Source organism: Prionailurus viverrinus, chromosome E1 (genome assembly GCF_022837055.1).
Source record: "Prionailurus viverrinus isolate Anna chromosome E1, UM_Priviv_1.0, whole genome shotgun sequence".
NCBI classification, from domain to species: Eukaryota; Metazoa; Chordata; class Mammalia; order Carnivora; family Felidae; genus Prionailurus; species Prionailurus viverrinus.
In genome coordinates, this window is record NC_062574.1 from 49,289,464 (window position 1) to 49,307,645 (window position 18,182).

Consider the following 18,182-nt stretch of genomic DNA (forward strand, 5'->3'; position numbering starts at 1 on the left):
TTTCCACTCTGCAGCCACACCTGTGTGAAAATGAAAAACGCGGTTTCGCTCGTTATTCCATTCCTCCAACTGTAAGTTAAGTTAAAACATAAAGAAGCTTCGGTCAGGGAACGAAGATTGAATTACCCAAGCAGGGAGTGGGTACGTGACTTATCCTTCAGATTTTAAGAGCAGACCGTTTCTCGTGAAAAGAAAAGTGGAAAGGGGTTATTTCAGCCCAGCACGTTAATTTTCAGCCCAGCACAAAAATTAATACACACATACAAGGTGTATCAGTATGTGGACCCTTCTTCCCCCAAAAGGTTTCGTGTGGGGGCACCTGGGTGACTCAGGCGGTTAAGCGTCCAACTCTTAATCTCGGCTCAGGATATGATCTCATGGTCGTGGGATCGAGCCCCGTGTCGGGCCCTGTGTCGATAGTGCAGAGCATGCTTAGGATTCTCTCTCCCTCTCTCTTACCTGTCCCCTGCTTGTGTGCGTGCATGTGCGCACACGATCCCTCTCTCTCTCCCCCTCTCAAAATAGGTAAAAAAGAAAAAAAAAGGTTTAGTGTGATTGGCAAAGATTAGAGAAGGTTGCATATCCCTGGAAGGAATTGGTGGACTTTGAATCACCTTTATCATAGCTCTTAGGTTTAAACAGTCACACGGTGCAAACCTGCCAGAATTCATGAGCATCCTGGTTGCCTCCCATCTGAGTGCTGCCTCCTCCATGGGGAGGGGACTGTTGCAGTCCTCGCTGGAGTAAGGGACAGTGATTGCATCCATCCGGTACACAGAAAGCATTTACAGATACCAGTGAGCGGTGGAGGTGGAGACATGGGAGCGTTTTTGAAGAGTCGAAAGCCGAAGTCACACTTGCTTTAGCCCAGCAAGCGTAGATACATTTTCTCTACTGGTGTAGAAGGCGCTGGTAGCATATGGAGAGAGACCCAGCCTGACAGTGATTTTTTAATTCATTCGTGTCCTTCATGTTGCACATGCTTCTGAAGAGGATACGTCAGTAGGTGAGTCCAGCTCTTAAGTTTCATTATGATTCACCTTGTAGTTTACATTAATCCGTCACACTTGTTCCTATGGAAAAATCGCAACGCCAGTTTTTGCCGTATTTTGACAAACCGATACACTGGCTTCATCCTTTTTCACTGTCTCTTTCCTTTTGTTCCTCCCTCCAAATGTTTAGGCAGCCGTCCCACACGGCCGTTTGTATGCCTCTGACAAGGGAGAAGAGGCTGACCTTCCAGAGTTTCTTCTAGCGTTAAGTCATCGAGCAAAACACATATTGAATGCCTACTAAGTATAGGGAGGCCCAGGTGGGGTGGGGTGCCCAGTCGGAGATAACGGCGGGGTGTCACATGCGCAATAACCCAGACTGAGGATGGGCGCCCGCCAAGGAAGGCTTTCTGATGGAGACGACACAAGTTTTGGAAGGCGATAGAGCAGCCTGCGTGCGGGGAGGGCCTCGTTTGGTAATGAAGGTGGTTCCGCGTGGGGGGGGGGGGGGGGCAGCGTGCCGGGGCCAGCAAGAGGAGACAGGGCTGGAAAGGTGGCTGCCAGGGAGTATAGCAATAAACTAGCAAACTTACTGTGATGACCCAGTCCCATCAAATCCACATTCAGAGCTATCCCAGCACATTACTTTTCGAACTTGATAGACTAATTCGGAAGTTCATCTAGGAAAGTAAACGTACATAAATAGAAAAGCCAAGACATTCTTTTTTTTTTTTTTAATATTTTCATTTCTTTTCAAGAGAAAGAGAGAGGTAGACAGAGAGAGAGAGAGAGAGAGAGGATCTGAAGCAGGCTCTGTGCTGACAGCAGGGAGCCCGATGCAGGGCTCGAACTCACAAACCATGAGTTCATGACCTGAGCCCAAGTCGGACGCTTAACTGACTGAGCCATCCAGGTGCCCCCAAGAACATTTTTTTAAAAGAATAATGAGCCACCCAGTAGAGCTAATGATGCCCTAGTAATTGATTACAACTGTGTGTGACTGGGGCCAGACAAAACAAACGAACAGAGGCGATGCAGTGGAGAGACTGCGGACAGACACGTGCATGCGTGGAGACCGAGGTGAGCATGGCGTGGCCTTACAGACTCCTGGGAAACGGTGGCCCCGGTCAACGGAGCGCTAGAAAGCCACACGCAAAACGCACGGGAGAACTATCGGAGGCGACACAGGAGAATATTTCCACATCGTGGCCTGAAGGTTTCTCTCCAGCAAGAAGCCGTGCAAAGAAAGGCCGACAAAGTTGTGTATAAAAAAGTCACAGATTTTTGTACGAACCCGTAAATAAAACCTGAGAGGAAATACCAAGCATTCCCATAAATCAACGAGGAAAAAAACCAGTTCGGTAGGAGAGTGGGCAGAGATTGTTGGCCGGCAGATCATAAAGCTACTACAAGTGAGTCCTAAGCATTGAGAGATAATGTTACGTGTGGCCACGGGAAACATAAATGAAGATGAAAACAACAGGGCCACATCGTTCTTCACGTACCAAGTTGCCAGAACTTGACAGTCTATTGTAGTCACTGTGGCACCGGTGATTGAGGGAGCGCTCACTGTTTGCCGGATCCAAGTGCTTTACACGTATTAACTTGTTTATTAGTCTTCGCAGCGAGACTCCGGAACCACCACACCCGGCAGGTGGAAGTGTGGGAAGGGGCAGTGGGCAACTGGCTGCAGGTAGGGATGTGAACTGGTGCGGCCTCTGGGGAGGGCAGCTGGGGAGAACTGATAAACACGCTAGGTGGTCCTGTCCCCTGACCCAGCGGTTCTAACTAGGAATACATCTGTTCGCGGCCCCGTCTCTGTTGGCTCGGCACTCATCGCCTGCCCAGTGGCCCGATCTGGTGGTCGGTGAGCGGCAGTCAAGAGGCAGTACGGACAAAGACCCCTTGGAGCAGTTACACGTGCAGGGGACATTATGAACCTTCCAGAGGCAGACGCCGTGCTTTGCCATGTGGAGATAAAGAATGACCTGTGTTCGAGAACCAGCCGAGCTTTTGCTGGGTCTCCCTCCAGTCCTCCGTCGTGGGCGGTTTCCACAGAGAGATACAAGTTGCCGGGCTGGAGAGGGGCTCCTGCAAAACGAGACGAGACGGAGAGGCCAGGGTTCCCCAGCCTTGGTTCCGGGTTCCCTAGTTAAACAGCATTTGTCCTGAAATAAAACATTGGCCCTCTAAAAAAATAATGGGGGGGGGGATGGATTTTTTAATTCATGTATTAATTTGGAGGGGAGCTCATTTAGCCAATTGGCAAAAGTTGTAACTGGTAAGATGCGTGGTAGCAGATAAATGCAGTGATTCACACCATCCAGGTTCCAGAAAGATGTCATTTTGTCATGTGGTTTTCTAGGCAGACTATGTTTTTGCAAGTCTGCCACATAACTGTAGCTCGAGACACTTGAGAGCTTGAAAAAAAAGTCTTTTTCATTGTGCTAAAGGCAGAACAATGTATTGTTTTGGTGGCTGCTTTGTACATTTATAAACAGAGGCTTTGATTAATATGCAGTAGGGTAGTGTTTGCTACTTAGATCTTTTTTAGATAGAGGCAGGAAAGTAATTAAGAAGTTGGACCCTTGCCAGTTTACATATGGGACTCGTTTAGAATATTATCGCCAGTGTTGGTATGCCAAATGTTTCAGGGTTGTTTAGAGAAAGCGGGAAGGAGGAAGGAACAGAAAACAAAGGCACTATGAAAGAACAGCGTTTATTTGCGCGCAGCCAGTAGGCGCTAGGCCTTATTCTTCTGGCTGCCTTTCAAAACAACAGAAGAGGGGCCCCCGCTGGTGCGCCAGGTAGCCGGTCCTCAAGTGCAAACGTTGGGTGACAATCGAAAGAATTTAAAGAGGAAGGAAGATCGGTTTAGTGTCAGCTGCAATTAGATAATCAGAGCTTTCAAATCCCTCGGTGGGTGCCTCCCCCCTCGTGGCAGGGGATGAATCGGGTACCTCCCGGCGCGGAAAGGGCATCGCCGGCCCCCGGCCCCGCGGGCGCCCGCAGGTTGCCCGGCCGCAGGCCTGCGCGGGACGGTCCCGGCGGCGCGCGGCCGACATGGTGGAGCCGCGCGCCCCCGCCGGCTCGCGAGGCAGCGTCTCCGGGCCCGGGCGGGCCGCGCCTGCAGGTACCCCACCCCCGGCGGCGCTCGGCGCGAGCGAGAGCGGGGAGAGCGGGGAGGCGGAGGCGAGCGGGGCGGCTCTGCGCCCGGGGCCCCGAGTGGATAAAATGGCGTCGTGGCCACCCGCTGCGCCACCTCGGCCGTGGCCGTGCTGCGGGGGCGGGGGGCGGAGGCGGGGGCGGAGGGCTCCCGCGGCTCTCTCTCCAGCTCTCTCCCCAGCGCTGCCGGCTCCCTCCTCCGAGCTGCTGAGCGCCCAGCGGCCTGCCCTGGGTCCTGCCTCGCCGCCGATAGGTCCCTAACCTGCCCCCAAGCCATTTCTGTGCAGAAAGCACAGGCCCGAAAGCTGAGTGTTGTGGACACTTGGACTGTTGTTCTCAGTAAACCTTTTACTCTGTTCTGCATTTCATAATTCCTTGTATTTGTGGAAGTTGACAGATGAAGTGTTTAGAGTTGTGCCCCGAGATGGAATCGTCGATTCAGAGCGCTTTCTCCGCGACATCCTGGCGCACGGGAAAGGCGGTGGGAGGGGAGGCGCCTCTGGTTGTCAAAAGCTGAGCGCAGTTGTTCCGTTCATCCCGCTCCTGGAAGGACGAGTGGCAGGCGCCGTGTGTTATCAGTCAGCATCAGGAAACATTTTCAGCTATGGGGAGCGTTCGGAATTCCTTTCTATAATGTATGGTTTGCTGTTTGATCGTTTCAGTCCCGGGGACTTTGGGGGTGAAGAACGAGCAGCGGGCTGTTTGTCGGTGGCTCAGTGCTAGTGCTGATGAAGCGTTCTGCACGTTGCTGGGTGAACCGTGTCGGCGCTTCCCTATCTGATGAATTTGATCCCTCATGAGGATGTTGCTTACTCCAGCTGCTGGAAGTTCTGAGTTAAATACTTGAAGATCTTGTGTGTGTATGGTAACATTTTGGAATTTTAAAAAAAAGGAGGCTTTTCTCTTTAAATCATGCTATTGTGTAACCCGTTTTAGTTTAATCACTTAAGGCAGTTATGTTACTTAGATTTTTATAGAGACATCTATTTTTAGAATGTTAACGGCAGAAGAAAAGAGATTTTAACGTGATAGACAAACTTCATTCGATTTTTCTTTTTACAGCTCTTTTAGGGGGAACTAGTTTGATAGAATGGTAGAGTGAGAGGGGCACTAGATGCAGGGTTCAGTTCAGCCCTTACTGCTTGTTAGCCGAAACAGCTTTTCCAAGTGTGAGCTCTCTGAAACAGAGGTTTCCCCGTCTCTGAGATGGACATTATTTGTTAAGGTTCAGTTAAGTCAGTGTGTGTGGAGATGCTTGCAATTTCAAAGTGCTATGTGCTGTCTTGTGGCTGTGACAACTCTGTACTCTCTCTCAGACTTACGATCGCAGGCACGTTAGCCTTCCAGAGCCCCTGGGCGACGCAGGAGAGTCTAGAATACCTGTAAGAGAATACGGTCTCGCTTCGCTTCACAGCTCTCATTCATTTCAAGATCCCGCTCCTAGCAAGTCAGTCACTTCACAAATTCTTCTTTGCATAATTCTCTCGGTGAACTTTGGTTTATGAGAAGCATGTTATTCAAATATTGTGGAAGTCAGAAAGTTTTCTTAGGAAGAATGGTGTGCCTTCAACATAAAGAGAATGACGGCCTTTTTACATTTTCATTTTTGGAATAAATTATCAGAATATGTCGTGGGGGCACCTGGGTGGCTCAGTCGGTTGAGCGGTGGACTCTTGATTTCGGCTCAGGTCATGATCCCAGGGTTGTGGGATGGGGCCGCATGTAGGGCTCCGTGCTGAGCATGGAACCAGCTTAAGGTTCTCTCTCTCCCTCCTCCTCTAACCCCACCCCCCGCTTGTGCACACACTTTCTCTCTCTCTCTGTCTCTCTCTAAAAAACTGAAAGAGAAAAAGAGTGCGTGGCAGCAGTGCTGGAGGTGGCAGGCTAGTGATAAAGACCGTGGCCGTGGTGACGGCAGGAGGACAGGGAGGGGGGAGACACAGTTAGGGATCCCTGGGACAGAGCTGCTCAAACGGTGCTCCTCAGAGGCCCACAGATTTCAGAGGCACCCGCGTGGGGAAGGGACGGCGGCGAGTGAGTCTGGCCTGATTCTCCAAAGTGGCTCAGGGCGTCACACCTCGTGTGTTGGCGATGTCAGCTCTCCTGCTTGCGTCTGGGCGCTTGTGCTGTCTTTAGCGCTGCGCCAAGAAGGCCGCGGTGAGTGGTGTTTTCAAAACAAGTCTTTGGTTGAAAACCGTAACCGTGGCGTGAAAATCATAACTTTTTGCTTTTTGGCTTTTGAGACCTTTCGGGCTTCTGAACACGTTTTTATGTTCGAACTGTTGGTGTTTTTTAACATTGAAGCAATAGGACATGATTGTCCTCGTAAAACTTCTTGAGCAGGGGGGAAAAAATGAGGAAACAAGATACAAGCGGAATAAGGAAAATAAGGGAAAAGTAGCGCAAGGAATGGAGCCTGTGTGTCCTGCGCCCGCCTCTGTCACGGCACAAGGTCCTCTTCTTGAAGACACCGGGTCCGTCCACCTGAGGAGTCCCTGTAAGCCCATCAGGTGGGCCTGGGAAGCAGGGGTGCTCAGCTAGACGGGTCTGTCTGAGGGAGCAGCGGCTGAGGACACTGTGATGGGGGTTGCATGCGGACGGGTGTGATACGGGGCCCTGCCCTGTACAGAGAGACGTCTGAAAGAACGCTCCCGGGCTGGGGCGCCTGGGTGGCTCAGCCGGTTAAGCGTCCGACTTTGGCTCGGGTCACGATCTCGCGGTTCGTGGGTTCGAGCCCCGCGTCGGGCTCTGGGCTGACCGCTCGGAGCCTGGAGCCTGCTTCGGATTCTGTGTCTCCCTCTCTCTCTGCCCCTCCCCAGCTCTTGCTCTCTCTCTCTCATAAATAAATAAACATCAAAAAAAATTTTTTTTTCAATCTTTTAATAAATAAGAACACTCCTAGGGCACTGGGAATGTACCAGAACCGGGAGCATCAAGGAATAGGGCCAAAAAATCAGAAGCGTAGCCCTACAGCATAGAGAGATTGTTACTACTCATCCTTAACTTCTTGGTTTTTATGTGTTTAGTGTAAATCGCGCCCACAAAAGTACTTTTCTTAGATAAATACTTATATTAGTTTGGAGACCTGAAAGTTTAATTACAATGAAAAACATCATAATAATTGTCCCTTTCATTTTGTTCCTTATCCACCATTTTCATTACAACTAGAGACGTTTAAATACGAACTATTTGTAGCAGCCTACGTAGCAAGTGACAACACCACTGATAACGAGGAGCACGTTGACTTGTCAGCCTCCTCGTCGGCCCCTCCCAAGAGCTGCGTGTGTAGGGACCGCCGGTCTCTGCGGTGTTGGGGACAAAGGCCCTCGCTGCGAGTGGATGCGGGCTTTTCGGGCAGCGCTGGGGAACGAGCAGGCCCTCTCTTTCGTCCTCTCCGTGCGGGAGTGCAGGGCGTGCGCCGTTCTCTGGAACACTCTTCAGAGTCGCTTCTGAGACATTTCTTCATCTGCTTTCATCTCTCCCTTCCTCGCGCTCTTCTCCCCCGGCCTTCTCACTCTTTTCTGCCCCTTCCCGCTGTCCATGCCTGGTTCCGGAACGTTCCGCTCACCTCTGAGTCGCGAGCACTTGTCTCCTGGCGTGTGCCACCTGCGGACGTGTTCTCGCTGTTGAGGAAGAGGACACTGCTCAGGGACGGCGCCTGTTAGATGCGGCTCCCACTCGGCTGGGCCGTTGAGGAGGCCGACGGGCATGGAGAGGAGACAGGAGTGGCACTGGTGGCCTTTTAAAGAGCTAGATGAAGCACCGGCAGCGTTGCCCCCGTCCACGCGGAGACAGAGGGGACAAGGACACGCCCTGTGCTGATGAGCTGAACCACGCACATCTGAGCTCCTGGCTGATTTCTCCCCGGACTTTGGGGCGGATCTGCCTGGACGTCTCGCGAGCACCCCAGACTCCCTGCTGAGTCTGCACCGTCATCTCCCTTCCTCCTCCCCCTTCTCAGAACTGCTCTTACTCCAGTGCTCCCGAGCTCAGCGCCCAAACCCCAGACCTGGGCTTCACTCTTGAGTCTTCCTGTCCCGCTCCCCACATGGCCAGTCTTTCTGTAGGTCCTGTCAACTCTGCCAGCTAAATATCACTCCCTGTCCCCATCTCCCACCGCAAGGCCCTCAGGTTAGATTATCGTTACTGTCTTAGCCTCAGCTATGGCTACCCAGGTGGAGGATGGAGAAAAATTAGCATTTGGTTTTATTTTTTAGCATAGAAGGTAAGGAAGAAATCCCAGTGTTCTAGTTCTAATATTTGCTCTACAGCCTGACGCGTGTGTCCTCTACCGACCATCCGGGCCTGGGTCCCAGGTCTCACACGTGTGGTGGGTGTGGGCGGGGTGGGGCCTCACCTGCCGGAAGGGGCCGTCTCAGGGCCACGGTCGTTCCTTCTTGCACTCTGGGTTTTGAGCCGGGTCAGCTCGTGTGGGCTCGGTGAGGTTTCCATAGACCTGACGGCCCCAAACAGGGCCGTCTCAGCAGTGCTGCTGCCTCGGGAAACGGGGCCCAGGGCACCACCTTTGGCGCCGAACAGACTCCCGGCCCTCTCCTGGCAGAGTGGCCGGCATTCTGAAACTCACATGTCTTTGACAAGAGGCTGCGCGTTCCCAACTTGCTGATGTGCAGCAAACGAGAACTCCTGTTTATTTTTGATATAAAAAGTACAGGAGGAACGCGTTACTAATCTTTGCCCTGTGGGTCAACGTTGGGCTTTCTGTTGGCCATCCTGCGTGGCTCTCGCTTCCCACGTGTGCCCGTTTATTTGTTTTGTTGGAGCAGCATTCGGAAGTAGACTGCAGGCATCACGGCCCCTCCATGGCTCCTGTGTACAGAGATGCTCTCTTCTCCAGCCACAGTGTAATGATAGATTTAGGACCTTTAACTTTGGCATCATCACGTTAGCTAGTGTACCTGGATTTCATACGCTTGAGTTTCACCAGTTGTCCCAACAGCGCCCTTCATGGCAGTTGAACTCTGTGTATTTTTTCAAGTTTTATTTTATTTATTTCGTAATCTCTGTGCCTGGTGTGGGGCTCGAACTCACAGCCCCAGGATGAAGGATCTCACGACGCACCGACCGAGCCGGCCGCGCAGCCCTGTCTGGGTCCGTCGGTGCCACTTCCTCGAATAGGAAGTAAAATGAGGGGGTTCGCTTCTTCAGAATCGTTTCTGATAGTAAAACGATAGCTCCGTGCGATGTTTAGTCCCGGCTTTGTTTTGTTTTTTGGGTTTTTTTAAACGAGAAAGTGAGAGACCATGCAAGCTGGGAGGGGGGCGGAGGGAGGGAGGGAGAAAGAGACAGAGAGAGACAGGGACAGAGAAGGAGAAAGAAAAAGAGAATCTCGAGCAGGTTCCATGCTCTTCGTGGAAGTTGGACGCTCAGGGCCCCTGGGTGCCTCGGCCGGTTACGCGTCCAACTCTCGATTTTGGCGCAGGTCACGGTCTTGCAGCTCGTGAGACCGAGGTCCATCCACATCAGGCTCTGCACTGACCGTGTGGAGTCTGCTTGGGATTCTCCCACCACCACCTCCCCCCTGAAAATAAATAAACAAGCTTTTTCCAAGAAAGTTAAAAAAAAAAAAGAGTCGGATGCTCAACCAACTGAGCCACCCAGAGACCCCTTTGGTTTTGTTTTTTGTTTTTTTTTCAACGTTTATTTATTTTTGGGACAGAGAGAGACAGAGCATAAACGGGAGAGGGGCAGAGAGAGAGGGAGACACAGAATCGGAAACAGGCTCCAGGCTCTGAGCCATCAGCCCAGAGCCCGATGCGGGGCTCGAACTCACGGGCCGCGAGATCGTGACCTGGCTGAAGTCGGACGCTTCACCGACTGCGCCACCCAGGCGCCCCTCCCCTTTGGTTTTTTTATGTATTTATTTCTGCATTCGTAATTTTCAGAGAAATACCTAGAACCTGCCCTTGGAAACACAAGAATACCTCCTGTTTACTTTTTAGGTACTTTTTATGTACTTTCGGTCTCCACGTACCGCCACTGAATTAATTTTTGGAGACCTAGTTTATTCTGATGTTGTTGAAGGACCAAGAAGGAAGAAACGGAAGAGCCCCTGAACTAGAAGAAAGGAGGAGGAGGGAGGAGCAGTGTGCCCAGTGATGGCAGGCCAGACGTGAAATGTCAGCAGCTGCAGCTGAAACCGACATGGGGACGGGAGGTGTGCCAGGCCACAAGGTGCCCCAGAGCCCGCAGCTTGTCTGGGACCCAGGGGGACCCGGGGGGAGACCGTACAGGCGGCGGGGCGGTGGGGGAGGGCATACACGGCCCAGCAGTTTGCTTTGTTTTAAGTAGAACGGTGTTGCCCCAGACTTCTTCACTCCAGGACCCACCTTTGAAGGAGACTACGTGTCCGTTGTAGATGTCTACATTTGATCTTAGCCAAAAGGCCGAGAGGCGATCGATCGTTGTAGATTTCTAATGTCAGTTACAGCTGTTTGTGAATGTAAACTTTTTCACTGCTAATTGTAATCGTGTCAGATGCTCTGCCGAACACGGGAGGAAAAAACTGGGCTGTCCTTGCCTTGTCAGAATCTACAGCCTAGAGGGAGAGGCAGACTGTCACACGGACGGATAACGCACACCAAGATGTACGCTCCATGAGAGAAGGAGCTTGTCTGTCTGGTTCAGCACTGTGTCCCCAGCATGATGCCCGCACGTAGGAGGCGCTCCGAGATAGTTCTCATCTAAATCAGGGCTTGGCAAGCGCGGCCCGCAAGCCAAATCCAGCCTGCCACCTGCTTTTGTAAATAAAGTTTTGTTGGGACACGGCCATACTCCTTCATTTACGTATTATCCACGGCGGCTTTTGCGCCACGGTGACAGAGCGGAGTGGTTGTTTCAGAGGCCATATGGCCCACAGGGCCTAAAATATTTACTCTTTGGCCCTTCACAGAAAATGTTTGCCAGGCCCTGGTCTAAATGAATGAAAAGGAAAGCAGACTGTCAAGTCTAATGTGTCCGAGGGCCCCAGCGGCGAGGGAAGAACGCTTCTCGGCTGAGATGTCTGCGGAGCTGAGATGGGCCAGAAGAGGAGGCCTGGAGTCCGGGTCGGGGGCAGCTGCTAGCGAGGCCCTGCCCGTGGGGAGCCGAGCGCGGGCGGAGTCTGGTGGAGCTGGCTTGAGCACAGAGGCGGGGAAGGGACGGTGTGAGATGGAGTCTCGAGAGACAGCCAAGCCCGGTGGGTGACCCGCAGACTTGGGTCTTTACGTTAGGAGCCCTTTGAAGTGTTGCAGCGCGCAGTCGCGATGTGCTGGGTGTCCGACTGGAAAGAACACGTGGTGTGGGGCTCCCTGCAGAGGAGCAGGGTGGCTTCGGGGGGCGGGGGGGCTCCTGGGGCGCTGTGACCCTAACCCAGTCGAGAAGTGGGGAGCTCGGCCAGGGGACGTTCGCAGGGAGGTTTTGTTTCTCTCTCTCTCTCTCTCTTTTGTTTAAGTTTTAATTTACTTATTAATTTTACGTACTCTCTGTACCCAACATGGGGCTCAGACTCACCACCCTGAGATCATTTTTAAATGGAAGTTTCTAGAGAGACTCACATCTAAACTCACAGGCATGACTTGATCCTGCCCGTCTGCTGTCTCAGATGTCGGGCATGTCCATAGAAGTGACTTTCCTTCCTGCCAGGACTGCCCTGCTCTGCTTTTCTGGAGCTCTTTGCCTCAGACCCTGGGAAGGAACGAACGTCAGCGGGGGCCTTATTGTCACGGCGGTCATCTCTTCCCAAGGTGGCCGTACTGACAGAGACAGCCGGCTGCCCCCGCGCCTCTGATACCCCGGCTGCAGCTCGGTGCAGTTATCAGCCTTTTTTAGCCTAATGACTGGGGGTACTTCAAACTTTGAGGTGTTTTCATTTCTGTTAATGAAAAGAATTATTTTTCTCACATGGTCATCTCCTTGAATCCAGCGTTAGCCTTTGGTCCTTGGCCCTTTGTTGGTGTTGGAAAGCTCTAAAGACAAAGAACTATCTGTGAAAGTACAGAATGTAAGTATTTGTCAGCCCTGGCCTCTTCCTGCCTCGCAGAGAAGTTTATAAATTGCTTTTTCTTACAGAGTGTTAGCAAATGTCAGGTCTGCATTTGTTTATTTTGCTCGTAAGCGGTAATGGTGCCCCTATGTTTTGTCATCTCATAGTGTCTCAAATGTTCTGGCCCATTTCTGTATTCGTGTTTGTTACTTACGGTTTCACATTCATGGGAAATTCCAAAGCAAAATCATCTGAGCAGCAGGGTGGCATATGCTGGAATTGTTCTATGGTATTTATTGAAAATGCACTGGGTTTTGTGGTGTTTTCCTGCCAGACCGTGTACGTTTGGTCTTTGACTCTGTCTATTTTACACAGAATAAGTAAGTTCGACCCTAAAAGTATCCATTAGGATGGCTGTTTTTCCAACAGAAGGTAACAAGCGTTGCCAAGGATGTGGAGCAAATGGAACCCTGTGTCCTGCTGTTAGAAATGCTTAAAATGGTGCAGCCGCTATGGGACACAGTGTGACATTGCCTCAAGAAATTACACATGGATTTACCCCGTGACCCCGCTGTCCCACTTCTGCGCGTGTACCCAAAAGAATTGAAAAGAGGGACTGGAACAGGTATTTGTCCACTCGTATTTATAGCAGCATTTTTCACCGTAGCCAAAAGGTAGAAACAACCCAGATCGTCCCTGGACGGATGAGTCGGTAAACACGATGTGGCGTGTGCACACAGTGGAGTGTGGGTCAGCCTTAAAGAGGAAGGAAATTCTCGGGGCACCTGGGGGGCTCGGTCGGTTAAGCGTCCGACTTCGGCTCACGTCACGATCTCGTGGTTCGTGAGTTCAAGCCCTGCATCAGGCTCTGTGCTGACAGCTCGGAGCCTGGAGCCTGCCTCCCTCTCTCTCTCTCTGCCCCTCCCCCACTCACATTCTGTCTCTCTCTGTCTCTCTCTCTCAAAAATAAACGTTAAAGGAAAAAGGAAGGACATTGGGACACCTGCTACAACACAAATGAACCCGGAAAACATTATGCTGACCGAAATCAGCCAGACCAAAAGGACAGAGATTGCACGAATTCCATTTATAGGAAGTTCGTGGGATAGTCAGAGTCCCAGAGTGTGAAAGTCGAGTGGTGGTGACCAGAGCCTGGGGGCTGGGGGGACGGGGCGGAAGGAGGAGCTGGTGTGGAACAGGTATAGACTCCAGTGTGCTGATGCTTGTGCGGTATGAATGCGCTTCAAGCCACCGCACTGTATACTCAAAAAGGGCGGAGATGGGAAATGTCTGTTTCACCACAAAAAATCTTTGCTTAAGATTGAATATGCCACACACGTCGCTTGCCACGTGTGTGTGTGTGTGTGTGTGTGTGTGTGTGTGTGTGTGTGTGTATGTGTAGTATTTGTCAGTTCCAGAAATCGTCCAGTTTGGAGTTGAGAACCCTAGGGTTTATGTGGTCTGTCATCGTCTTTGTGGAGTGAAGGGACTTCACATTGTTGGGGTCACTTGCGCCTTTAGCTGGAACTCAGGTTCGCTACTCGACGCGTATGCTTTGGTTTGTCCAGGAAACCTTTATTGGTCGCCTGCCACGTGGCAGGCATGATGCCTCTAAAACTCAAAAGATACATCCGTGTCCTCGAGGAACTCACCTCCGGAATTAGACGTAACTCAGTGACCAGATTGGTGTTTTCGTCACACTGAATCTCTTTGCATGCGTAAAGTTAGAACAGTTTTGAACAGTAGAGGTTTGATCTTTTAATTGCATTCCTACTGTCTAATTAACAGTGGCCGCTCATCTTGGGTACCTTTTGGGATTCCAGCTATGTCACTTTTGTTATCACAATTAAGCATTTAATTTTTTGTTTTGTTTTGTTTTTATTTAGAAGGAGAGGGGACGTGTGCACATACGCAGGGGAGGGGTAGAGGCAGAGTCTTAAGCAGGCTCCCGCCATCAGCATGGAGCAAGACGCAGGGCTCGATCCCACAACCCTGGGACCGTGCGTGACCTGAGCTGAAACCGAGGGTCGGACACTGAACCGACTGAGCCACCCAGGCGCCCCTAAGCATTTAATTTTTTTTTAAACATTTGCAGTAGAAGAAAGCGTACGGAAAATGATACGACTATCTACAATACAGAGTTCACATAATCTTTTGCCATATTTGCTTCAGATCTCTATTTTAGAAATGTTCCGGACGTTGCTCGTTCCCATTCTCGTCTCTGCCGAAGGGAATCAGTCCTCGTGTTTTTGTGTAAAATGACCAGAGTGTAAACTGGTGTCTCGTGGTGTTCAAGTGCGTTTCTTAGTGGTTGATGAGATTGGTTATTATTTCATGTTTCAGCAGCTATCGCGGGCATCCTCGAAATTGCGTCTTCCTTTTCCCATTTTTGTTGGGTTGCTGTCTTTTTCTTATTGAGTTTAGGAGTTCTTTATTCTGATAATCATCGTTTATCTGTTCTCTCTTCTTCCTGCCTGTGGCTCGTTTTTTAGCTTCCTTTGTATGATATCTTCTGTCATACAAGTGTTTTTAATATTGACTAGTCAGATTTATCAACTCTTTAAGAAGATGAATGCCCCAGGTCATGGCGACAGCTTTCTGTATTTACTTATTGAGCTTAAAAAAAGTTTCACTGGGGCTCCTGGGTGGCTCAGTCGGATAAGCCTCTGACTCTTGATTTCGGCTCCGGTCACGATCTCATGGTTTGTGAGCTCGAGACCTATATCAGGCTCTATGCTGACAGCGCGAAGCCTGCTTGGGATTCCTTCTCTCCTTCTCTCTCTGCTCCTTCCCCACTCGTGCGCATGTGCGTGCTCTCCCCCTCTCTCCCTCTGTCTCTCTCTTTCTCTCTCTCTCTCTCTCTCTCTCAAAATAAATAAACATCTTTTAAAAAGTTTTACTTTTCGTAATTAGGTCTTTAATCCATCTAGAACTTACTTTAGTACATGAAAGAAGGCAGGGACCTACTTTTGTGTTTTCCATATGGCTCGCCACTTGTCCCAACAGCATTCGTTAGCCGGGCCTTCCTTTTTCCACTGGCCTGTGATGCTGTGCTTCGTACCATCAAGGACGCAAACGCCTTTTTCAAACCTGATGTAGAACTGTGTGTGAGTCCATCAGATTGGGAGGTGAGCAGTAATCAGAAAGCATTTTGCCCAAACCCTCTGGACCATTAAGAGAGAACGGACTCTTACACTGTGACCTGTTACGGGATAGAAATGATAATACGATGTATTCAGAAGGTACTCCAGGTCTCGGAAGGGACACACTGGAAGCCAGGTTGTTTCTGTCCTGGCTTCTAGGTGTGGGTTGCAGTGAGGGCTAGCCTGGTCAGGAGGGGAGTGGTCTGCCTCCTGGTATATCCTGTCCCTGAAGGAAGCAGGATTGATGGGGAGTGAACGGTGGGAGATTTGTTGATAATGAGCGATAATCCCCGGTTTTTAACTTGGTCTTATTTTCTGTGTTCAATGACAAGAGGCTCATTCATTTCTTTAAACTAGTTATTACAAAAGCTAGTTTTTGTAGCACACACAAAACCCGTGGGGGAAATTGTCACAAACCAGGGTTGCAAAGGGGCTCCTGGGTGGCTCAGTCGGTTGTGTCCGACTCTTGATATCGACTCTGGTCATGATCTCACAGTTTGTGAGATCAAGCCCCGCGTTGGGCTCTGTGCTGACAGCTTGGAGCCTGCCTGGGATTCTCACTCTGCCTCTCTCTCTCTCTGCCCCTCCCACACTCACTCACTCTCTCTCAAAATAAAGAAATAAACATTTTTTAAAAATAGCTTAAATTCATCACCTCCCAGTTAAATCAGACACCAAAACCTTTTTCTTTCTTTTTTTTTTTTTTTAAGGTTGAAGTTGTCTCTAGGATGTTCTGTGTGGCTGTAGTGATCATTCTTTGCACTCTCTCCTTTTCTTTTAGCTTCATTAAATTTTAAGGGGGAAGCCCAGTTTTACTGCCTACAAGTAAGTTTTTTCTTACTAAAAAATTGAAGAAAACATAATGATGAAAAGATTGTAAAAGAGAAGAAATATTTATTGCAGTTATCTGTCATACTATTTGAAGAAACTGTCAAAGATTTCTAAGTTGTGTGAGTTGTACGTATAAGTTAAATTAATTTTTTATATTAATTTTATTTACTTTTGAGTGATACATACATACATACATACATACATCAATTTTTTTTTAATGCTAATTTATTTTTGAGAGAGAGCGAGCACAAGTGGGGCAGGGACAGAGAGAGAGAGAGGGAGACACAGAATCTAAAGCAGGCTCCAAGCTCTGAGCTGTCAGATGTTTAACGGACTGAGCTACCCAGGTGCCCCGAGTGATACATACTTGTAATGCAGTCTGCTGGAAAATCCGTTGGAGTAGAAGTTGGATTGCAATGTTAGAAATACTCGAATACGGGGCGCCTGGGTGGCGCAGTCGGTTAAGCGTCCGACTTCGGCCAGGTCACGATCTCGCGGTCCGTGGGTTCGAGCCCCGCGTCAGGCTCTGGGCTGATGGCTCAGAGCCTGGAGCCTGCTTCCGATTCTGTGTCTCCCTCTCTCTCTGCCCTTCCCCCGTTCATGCTCTGTCTCTCTCTGTCCCAAAAATAAATAAACGTTGAAAAAAAAAAAAAAGAAAAAGAAATACTTGAATAACTAGGAAATAAAATGCAGATACCAAATGGTGGATTCTTTAAAAGCATTTCACCTTGGGGCACCTGGATGGCTCAGTCGGCTAAGCGTCCGACTTCGGCTCAGGTCATGGTCTCATGATTCGTGAGTTCCAGCCCCGCATCGGGCTCTGGGCTGACAGCTCGGAGCCTGGAGCCTGCTTTGGATTCTGTGTCTCCCTCTCTCTCTGCCCTTACTTTACACGCATGCTCATTCTCTCTCTCTCTCTCTCTCAAAAATAAACATTAAAAAAAACTTTTTAAATAAATGAAAGTAATTTTGAAAAAAAATAAATGCATTTCACCTTTAAATGCTTCTTTATTTTTTTTAAATTTTTTTTAATGTTTTTATTTATTTTTGAGACAGAGAGAGACAGAGCATGAGCAGGGGAGGGGCAGAGAGAGAGGGAGACACAGAATCCGAAGCAGGCTCCAGGCTCTGAGCTGTCAACACAGAGCCCGACGCGGGGCTCGAACTCACGGACTGTGAGATCATGACCTGAGCTGAAGTGGGACGCTCAACCGACTGAGCCACCCAGGCGCCCCATTAAATTCTTCTTTAAAAGCATTTCACCCAGAGTGAAATGACATAAATGCAATATAGGAAGACACTGTATAAAGTGATTCTGGGGGTCTCCAATGAGAAGGCTGCAAGTTAAGGAAATGGAAAACAAGGGTGGAAGGAATCCTTGGAGAGCCTTCGAGACTTCTTATTTGTTGTTATTAACACAGAGGAAACAATGATAAGCCATAATTGCTGGTCATACTAGATAAATAGTGTAAATGTCATTACACATATAAATTAATAGTATAACTAATCCTTGGTACCCCTGATAACAAGATAGCATTTTCTGATGCCTCTTCTCTCTCTCCCTCTGTCCCCCACCCCCAAAATACTAGTTCTGTTCCGCAGTTTCGCACCATATTTACACTCGTTTTCTACTAAATGAGCCGTGGAGCCTCTGTACTCTATGCTAGCTCCGGCTGGAGGTCTTGAAGAGAACTACGGGCCGGACTCAAGGCCGCGTGTGGACACGTCGTCCCCGGCATTTCCAAAGTCTGAGTAGGTTTAGGTGTGCCACGGCCACCGAAATTTCCAGCGTGCTGCGTTTCAGCTATGCAGCTTCCTTTACTGCGGACGCCTTCCGAGACGCCCGCGTGCTCACGCGTCCTGTGAGGCTCCTCCAGAGGGATGACGCTGTGCTGTCGTGGCCAGAACGGATATAATTGTAGAAACGTCAGCCCTTTTTCAAATGGGAACTTAGGATGACGCCGAATAACTGTTTCCTTTGAGTCGTGTTTTAGCATGTGCCGCTCAGAATTGAAGCTGGAGATGAGGGGCCTCTCCCAAAGACTAGTTGACAGGGGCTCCGCTGACCCA

General features: G+C 49.9%; 1 protein-coding gene across 6 annotated transcripts in view; it reads left to right on the forward strand.

Annotated features, from left to right (window-relative positions):
* Positions 1-18,182, forward strand: part of TNRC6C (trinucleotide repeat containing adaptor 6C) — a 99,092-nt gene that overhangs the window by 23,793 nt on the left and 57,117 nt on the right. The window contains exon 1 of one of the 6 annotated variants that reach the window (XM_047833660.1): positions 3,725-3,911. The exons of the other annotated variants lie outside the window; for them this stretch is intronic. The gene's annotated coding sequence lies outside the window, so the exon portion shown is untranslated. Of the gene's footprint in view, positions 1-3,724; positions 3,912-18,182 lie in introns of those variants that run through there. 6 annotated transcript variants of the gene reach the window in all.